Raw genomic sequence first — 9,267 nt, 5'->3', positions numbered from 1 at the left:
GGCATAATCATGAAGTTCTCGAGATCCAATTCCTTGAATCTTAGAAATTGGGGAGCTTCTGCTAGGCCTAAAAAATCAGGGCTAACGTAAACTTACATCCACGAGCACCAATTAGAGTTCAAGGAGGCTTTGCGTCGCCCAGAATCTACCACATCATCCTAAGACAGAAAGAATACGACTGTCACCAACCCAGTAGACTCAAGTTTTATCTGTGAATGAATGTAGTCCGTACACATGTCCAAGCCCCATATAATTTAAGGATATTTCCTAAGTTATCAGCTAATGGGACGCATGGAAGGACTTGCACGGCACCTACCTACTTACAGACTTGTAATCATTACCTTGAACTCAGTGGCTATAAATAAAAGACTACCCCTCACAAAATCGGGATGCATGAATGAATGATTAGACTCTCTGACTTCAACAAAACAAATAGCAAGGACAACATGCGGAAAAGAGACTGGCTTAATATTCTTTCTGAATACCAAGACCCTGTAATCATATTTGCAGCTCGCGACCTCTTGTAACTTGGCTAATAACCGAGAACACTCATATAAAATAAAACAGTGAATGTAGGAATCACTTTAAGCATCCAAACCACCATAAAAATTCTCACTGTCTCATTTATTATTCAATCTTTGCATGCAACTATAACCTTAACCTAAATCTCATATTAAACACGTGTAATTTCTAAGACTTACTTAGCACTTTGCACATGCAAGGTTGTTGGTGTCAAAATCACTCATCAACAAAAACAAAAATTATTTAATTTTCTTGTTAAAAAACATGTTGATTATGAAGTTAAGAGGGGGGAAAAAAAAAAGAGTAGTTCTAATTTTGCTACGTCAGTAAATCACTTTGAAGCCAAAGGGTATTGTGGTCAATTCGAGCAGCTTGGTTGACCAAATAGTGAAAAATGATTGTTTAGAAAATTCTTCCCTGTTCTGTCTAAACATTATATATAGTTTCTTTTTTCTTTAATCTCTATATTTGACTGCACAGAATTTGTTGCTGCCATGGATATCAAGTACAAACCATGGTTGATGATTTCTTTTCTTTTCGTGTGCTTCTCTCTCATATTTCATGTCTCTTCTGGAGCTGACACCATCTCTGCAAACCAATCTCTCTTCAAGCCAAGTAACTCTTCAAACTACTATATTGGCATGTGGTACGATAAAATATCTACACAAACTGTCCTTTAGGTGGCAAATAGAGAGAAACCAGTTTCTGATAAATATTCCTTGGTTTTAAGAATCTCATATGGTAATTAAGTCCTTTTTAACGAGTCCAAAGTGCCAGTTTGGTCCACAAATATCACCTCCACCACCACAAGTTCTCTTGAATCAATTCTTCTGGATGAAGGAAATCTTATTTTGAGAGAGTTGTCTGGTAATTCATCAACATCATTATGGGAAAGTTTTGATCATCCAATCGATACATGGATCCCTGGAATGAAGATGAGACTTGACAAGCGGACCAAATTAAGCCAACGTCTCATTTCATGGAAGAATGTAAAAGATCCTGCATCGGCTTTCTTCTCTTTTGAGCTAGACCCAAATGGATACAATTCTTTTATTATATATTTGTGAATAAGTCTCAATTGTACTGGTACAGTGGACGTTGGGACAAGAATCAAAAATTGTTTGAGTCGATGCTTGACATGACACAAAGTTATAACAAAGACTTTAGCTTTTTTTTCCAATGAAACAGGGAGCTACTTTACATATTCAGTGAAAAATATCAAGCTTACTAGCACCAATATTTCTCGATTTTATATGGATGTTTTAGGGCAGATTAAGCAAACAAATTGGTTAGACAATGCCAAATCTTGGTATCTGTTTTGGTCCCAACCCAAACAACAATGCAAGGTCTACGCTTATTGTGGTCCATTGGGGCACTGCAGTGAGCAAACTGAAAGTCATGTGATTGTTTGCAAGGTTTTCAGCCAAAATCAGAGCATGGTTATGAGAGGAAACCCAACAGTAGTGTCAAAATAATAGTGTAGTCAATGGCAAGAGGGATAAATTTTTAACAAATTCGAACATGACATTTGATGAAGTTAGTGATAACCTGCTGGAAATGGGACAAAATCTAGCTGAAGGTTTAAGTTGCATTTTGGAGCTAAAGTTTCTGTTTTTGTTTTGTTAGGCTGCAGTGGTTGTGGAGCAGATTTTAGGCCAATCAAGTTAAGTTTTTTATGACATGTTTTGTTGAGATTAAGACTTGATTTGGTATTTGTTTTTTGTTGAAAATTCAAATGTAATATTTTTTAATGTAATGCAGTAGGTAAAACAGTGAAACTTTCTTGTATAATTGTCTATGTTCAATGAATGAAAATGAAGTGAAAAAAACTCTCAATTCTTGTCGTCTCTTTCCATTGCAATCTCTCTCACTTTACTCTGATCATCTTCCCAACTGAACTAACAAATGGTATCAGAGCCCTACTGATCTTAAGGGCCCGATAAACTCATCTCTCCTTACTCACTTTCTCAACCTCTATTATGGTGAAACCTACTATTAAGCTGCACTCAGCCTGACTCAATGGCACAACACACAACCTCCCTTACTCCTCCTACCTTCAATGGTGATCAATATCACATTTGGGCTATCAAAATAAAAACCTTCCTGAGGGGACAAGGTTTATGGCAGTATGTTGAAGAGGATAAACAACCACCAGTATTGGGGCCAAACCCCACTCTGAACCAGATCAGGTTGCACAATGAAGAGGCCACCAAATCACCTAGAGCCTTGTCTCATATCCATGCAACAGTGACTGAGCAAGTGTTTACAAGAATCATGGCATATGAAACAGCCAAGGAAGCATGGGATAAACTCAAGGAGGAGTTCGGTGGCAGTGATACAACAAAGAACATGCAGGTGTTGAACTTAAGGAGGGAGTTTGAAATGTTGAAAATGCAGGAGTCAGAATCAGTAAAGCAATATGTGGATAGGTTGATGAATGTAGTGAATAAAATTAGATTAATGAGAGAGGAAATGACAGATAAAAGGATAGTGGAGAAAGTTCTTGTTAGTCTGCCCGAAAGGTTTAAATCTAAGATATCCTCACTTGAGGATTCTAAGGACTTGACACAAATCACTCTCATCGATTTAGTGTATGCCTTGCAAGCTCAAAAGCAAAGGAGATTGTTGAGGCAAGAGGACTTGAGTGAGGGTGCAATGGTGGCAGGATTCAAAGGCAAACCAGGTCAGGGTGGAAGCAAGAGGCATGTGGGAGAAAAGAAAGGAAAGGAGAAGATGGTCAACCAGTGGAGCAAACCGAGTGGAATGAGAGAGTTTCCTCCATGTGATCACTGTAAGAAGAAGGGGCATGCTGAAAAAAAGGGTTGGCTTAGGCCTAACATTCAATGTGGAGCATGCAAACAATATGGCCACATTGAAAAGGTGTGCAAAAACAAACCAAATCAGTCAACATAACAAGCAAAGATTGTTGAGGACCAGCAGCCAAACTCAGATTCTGAGCAACTGTTTGTGGCTTCATGCTATGCAATTCAAGCTCACAATGATGATTGGTTGATAGATAGTGGGTGTACTAATCATATGACAGCAAACCTAGAGGACTTTGTGAGCTTGGACAAGTCATACCATTCCAAAGTTAAAGTTGGAAATGGGGAGTTTGTGATTGTGAAAGGGAGAGGAGATATTGTTATGCAAACAAAAACAGGTATCAAACTCATTCCCAATGTTTTGTATGTGCCTAATATAAGCCATAACTTGTTGAGTGTTGGACAAATGATAAAAAGGAAGTATGTCCTGCACTTCCAGGATCAATTTTGCACAATCCTGGACAGTGAAGGCAATGAGTTAATGAGAGTTAGGATGATGGGAAAAAGCTTCCCTATCAGGCTGAAAAAACCAGAACCAGAAGCATATGTTGTTAATGTGGATGAGTCAGAACTATGGCACAAAAGATTTGGCCATTTCAATTATCATAGCCTTAGGGAAATTCAAACCAAAGAATCAGTCTGTGATCTGCCTGAAATTGCAAAAACCAAAACTATATGTGCTACTTGTCAACTTGGCAAGATGAGTAGACTACCATTCCTTGCAAACAAAGTTGTTGTGAGCTGCTGAGAGGCTCCAGCTTATCCACATGAATGTGTGTGGACCTATGCAAACATCATCCCTAAATGGAAGCAAATATTTTATCCTTTTCATTGATGACTACTCCTGGATGTGCTGGGTTTACTTTTTGAAACTGAAGAGTGAAGTTGTAGTGGTGTTTGAAAGGTTTAAACTATAGGTTGAAAAACAAACTGGTCTAAGCATTAAAAATGTCAGAAGTGACAATGAGAGTGAGTATACCTCCACTGAATTTGAGAAAATCTGCAGACAAGCTGGAATTGTGCACCAATTTAGCTGTCTCTATACTCCACAACAAAATGGAGTCAGTGAGAGGAAGAATAGAACTGTCATGGAGACGGCCAGGTGCATGGTGGCTGAGAAGAAGCTGCCCAAATCCTTTTGGGCAAAAGCTATAAACACAGGGGTCTATTTGCTTAATAGACTCCCTACTAAGGCCTTAACTAATCAAACACCCTATGAGGCCTGGTATGGAGTGAAGCCTTTGGTTAGAAATCTGAAAACCTTTGGGAGTGTGTGCTATGCATTCATTCCAGCAGTTAAAAAAGCAAGTTGGATGAGAAGGCTATGACAGGGATTTTTATAGGGTACAGTGAGCAATCCAAGGCCCATAGAGTTTATGTTCCAGCAACTAGGAAAATTCACATCACTAAGGATGTGAAGGTAGATGAAAAAGGGATCTGGAATTGGAAGAAAAATGAAGCTGAAGAAGACACAAGAGAGCATATTGCAGACACAACAACAGGCAGATTTGATGATCTAGAAGAGGCAGATTTAGATGATGATTTTCCAATCAGGGGTACAAGGTCTCTGGCAGAGGTTTATGAGAGATGCAATGCAGCCTTGCTTGAGCCTGCAAATTTTGGGGAGGCTGCTAAGTCAGAGGTCTAGAGGAATGCAATGGAAGAGAAGATACAAATGATTGAAAAGAATGGCACATGGGAATTGGTTGACAGATCAATAACTAGAAAAGTAATCCAAGTAAAATGGATTTATAAAAAGAAGCTAAGGCCTGATGGATCAGTGTACAAACATAAAGCAAGATTAGTTGTTAAGGGGTTTGCTCAACAATTTAGAGTGGATTTTTCAGATACATTTGCACCCGTGGCTAGACATGATACAATTAGGCTTCTCCTTGCCTTGCCAGCCTAATTTGAGTGGAGAATCTATCAATTAGATGTCAAATCTGCCTTCCTCAATGGTTGGCTCAATGAGGAAATATATGTGGAGCAACCGAAGGGATATGAAATGGAAAGGTGATAATCCGAGGATTATACTAGTTTATTTAAGCTTTCAGGCCGGATTTTAGATACTTCTTAGTTCATTTATGCCTGAATTCCTACTTAATTCCTTATATTTATTGTTTTATTCTTAGTTTAAATTGCTCCTATTAATCCAAAAGAATTTGATTGCTTCAACTTGAAAACAGTAGGAAACTTAGTGCTTAGCGAACAATCCTCGTGGGAACGATACTCACTCATCACTCTATTACTTGAGCAACTAGTATACTTGCTATATATTGCATGTTGTAGTAACAATGCATCAAGTTTTTGGCGCCGTTGCCGGGGATTGAGTTTTAAGTTAACATTGAGTTTTTCTATAGTTAGCTAGATTGGAGTTTTAATTTTTGTTTTCATCATTGTCTGCTTTACTCTTGTTTTTAATTTTCAGTTGGTTTGTGATCTCACTTTCTTTCGTTTTATTTTGTGCAGTTTATGCGAAGAGCGAGACGTCAGCCAGTGGTTTCTATTGATCTTAAAATTGAGAGAACCGCCAGACGACTTAACAGAGAGAGAAGAGAAAGAGAGGATTTAGTGGTTGATTCAGAAGAAATAGTTGTTGAAATGGCAGAACCAGAAAACAAGACACTAAGGGAATTCTCAGTTCCCACGGTTAATGGCAGTGGGTCGAGTATTACTAGGCCTACGGTGCAAGCCAACAACTTTGAGATTAAGCCGGCAATCATTCATATGATCCAGTAGTCGGTAAGGTTTAATGGTGATTTGAAGGAAGATCTGAATCAGCATATTGCGAACTTTTTGGAAATTTGTGACACCTTCAAGTTGAACGGAGTGTCAGATGACGCCATTAGGTTGAGGTTATTCCCATTCTCATGGGGGATAAAGCAAGGGGTGGTTAATGGCACTACCATCGGGAACATCACAACATGGAATGATCTAGCACAGAAGTTCCTGACCAAGTTCTTCCTCCAGCAAATCAGCAAAACTGAGAAATGATATCACATATTTCTACAAGATGAATCGAGTCATTGTATGAGGCTTGGGAGAGGTACAAGGAATTATGAGGAAATGTCCCCACCATGGGTTGCCAGTTGGCTTCAAGTCCAACATTCTAAATGGACTGATGGGTAACGTGCAAACCATGGTGGATGCAGTATCAGGAGGAGCCTTGCAGAATAAGACACCAGAGGAGGCTTACGAGTTGCTTGAGGTTTTGGCAAGCAACAACTATCAGAGACCAAATGAGAGAGCAATTCAAGAAAATCTATTGGTCTTTGATAATCTCGTAAATTATACAGTTTTTTTATGATCTCTTTGTCGGATTTCAATTACTTTCTAGTGCATTTTACCTGAATTGGGTGCGTATATCTATTTTGTGTTTCAGGTTTAAATGGACTCTTTAGCAAATAAAGGCAAAACTTGGCAGTTTTGACTCAGAATTGAAGGATTCCAGAAGTAAGAGAGTTCCGGAGTAGGACAATGCGCGATGAAGCTTGTTCCAAGGAGAAGAGTCGAAAATCGAAGAATCGGACGAAGAGGCAAGCAGAGTGGCAGTTCTGTAAATTTCGAAACTTTTGATGGAGCTTCGCCCCGGCGAAGAAATTATCTTCGCTGGGCGAAGTTGGGCAGAATTAGTTTTGGTTTTCATTCTTCGCCGCGGCGAGAATTCCTCTTCGCCGCGGCGAAAGTCAAAAATTTAAGTTTTGTTAACGCACAGTTTCGTGTGTTTTTGTTTTGAACTGGGTTTTTAGGACTAGGTATAAAAGAAAAACATTAACTTTTAGAGGGAGCTTGGGCAGTAAAAGGAGCCGTCTTTTACAATTTTAGGGAGAAAAACTTGTATTTTTTGGATTGTGAAGGGGACATTCGGATTGCATCAGAGAAGATTGTTTTTGGGGGGTTTCTATTCCTTCATCTCAGTTTCAATGCTATTCTGTTTACTTTTGATTCGTTTTATTTGTAAGTTAGCTAGAACTAATCTTTTATGGGTTAGGGTTTGATTTTAGTTTGGATTTGAGATGGGTTGAATATATGTTTATGCTATTTTCATGTGAATAAGTTGTGGTTGTGTGTACTCTGAAATTAATGTTGTATGTGATGAACATGATGAGATTGAGAAATAATTCATGTTAAGCTTCATGGGTAATAACCATTATAGATTGGATGCTAGAGATAGATTCAAGAATTAATGAAGTCAATTTAGGATTCTTGTGCTTCATGATTTAGAATTGTTAACCTCAAATTGTTGGGTGCGGAATGTTAATAATGATGAATAGGAAAACATAGCCCGAGAGGGTATGTTATCATATAGTGAATCCGATTTACAACCACTGCATGCGAATGTGAAAATAGTGTAACTGTAGGTATAACCCATAAATAATCCAAACGAAGTCAAAACCTACCCCGTTTTACTATGAATCTTTGTGTTCCATTTGTTTCCCTTTTAAGGATTAATTCTTGTTAGATTTTATTTTGTTTTCTTTACATACAATTTGCTCACACAATCCAAGATTTCGGTTGCTTCAACTTGTTAACGTTAGGGACTTAGTGCTTTGTACCAGTCCTCGTGGGAACGATCCTACCCATCACTCTATTACTTGAGCGACTAGTGCACTTGCTAGTTTTGCTGTTGTAGAAAACACGCATCAAGTTTTTGGCGCCGTTGCCGGGGATAGTTTTTAAGTTACAAAGTCTTTTGAGTTAGCTAGATTGAAGTTTTTATTTTTGTTTCTAAATTTTGTTAGTGCTGTGATTCACTTTTCTTTCATTTGTGTTCATTCAGTTATGCGAAGAGCAGACGTCAACCAGTAGTTCCTGTTGACTGAGCTTGAGAGGACTGTAAGAAGACTAAATAGAGAGAGAAGAGAAAGAGATAACTTACTGCAGAAACGGAAGAAGTTGCAGTTGAAATGGCTGAACCAGAAAAATGGACACTGAGGGAATTTTCAGTTCCCACAGTGAACGGAAGTGGGTCAAGATTACGAGACCTACTGTACAAGCTAACAACTTCGAGATCAAGGGCTATCATCCAGATGATCCAGCAGTCGGTAAGATTCAACGGCGATTTGAAGGAAGATCCGAATCAGCACATTGCAAATTTCCTGGAAATTGCGACAACTTTAAGTCGAATGAGTGGAGTGTCGGATGATGCTATAGGCTGCGTTTATTCCTTCTCATTGGGAGATAAAGCAAAGGGGTGGTTAATGGCATTACCACCGGGAACAATTACAACATGGAATGAGCTGGCACAAAAATTTTTGACCAAATTCTTTCCTCCAGCGAAGTCAGCGAAGTTGAGAAATGATATCACATCATTTATACACAGACGATGCGAGTCGTTGTACGAGGCTTGGGAAAGATACAAGGAATTGATGAGGAAGTGCCCACATCATGGTTTGCCAGTTTGGCGCAAGTCCAAACATTCTATAATGGGTTGATGGGTAATGTGCAAACCAGGGTGATGCAGCTTCAGGAGGAGCTTTGCAGAATAAGACACCTGAAGAGGGGTAGAGGTGCTTGAGGTTTTGCGAGCACACAACTACCCAAGACCGAATGAGGAGTAACAACGAGGATCTTGGGTCTTCATGAAGTAGATGCTTTACAGCCATCTCAGCCCAACTCACTGCACTTCAAAAACAGTTGGGAACTATGCAGGTAAACTCTATACAAGCACCTCAACTAACATGTGATTTTTGTGCAGGAAACCATGTGAGCAGCGAATGCCAAGTCGGAAACACATTTGCACCGTCGTCTTCATCAACGGAGCAAGTAAATTACTTGGCAGGAAATCAAAGACAGCCGAACAATCCGTTCTCCAACACATACAATCCAGGGTGGAGACATCATCCGAATTGGCTTGGGGAAACAAAACCAACAGGGTAATCAATGGAACCAGAGGCAAGTTCCAAATAACCAGCCAGGGGTG

General features: G+C 39.2%; 2 non-coding genes across 2 annotated transcripts; both read right to left on the bottom strand.

Annotated features, from left to right (window-relative positions):
- Positions 1 to 6,324: 6,324 nt before the first annotated feature.
- On the bottom strand, positions 6,325 to 6,428 carry LOC116114190. The gene has a single exon (XR_004125519.1). It is a non-coding gene; the product is annotated as a small nucleolar RNA R71 (small nucleolar RNA).
- A 2,204-nt stretch (positions 6,429 to 8,632) lies between these two features.
- On the bottom strand, positions 8,633 to 8,739 carry LOC116114191. Its single transcript, XR_004125520.1, has one exon. It is a non-coding gene; the product is annotated as a small nucleolar RNA R71 (small nucleolar RNA).
- Positions 8,740 to 9,267: the final 528 nt, after the last annotated feature.

This window comes from Pistacia vera, unplaced genomic scaffold (genome assembly GCF_008641045.1).
Source record: "Pistacia vera cultivar Batoury unplaced genomic scaffold, PisVer_v2 Contig701, whole genome shotgun sequence".
Lineage (NCBI taxonomy): Eukaryota > Viridiplantae > Streptophyta > Magnoliopsida > Sapindales > Anacardiaceae > Pistacia > Pistacia vera.
This window is presented reverse-complemented; position numbering and strand designations above follow the sequence as displayed.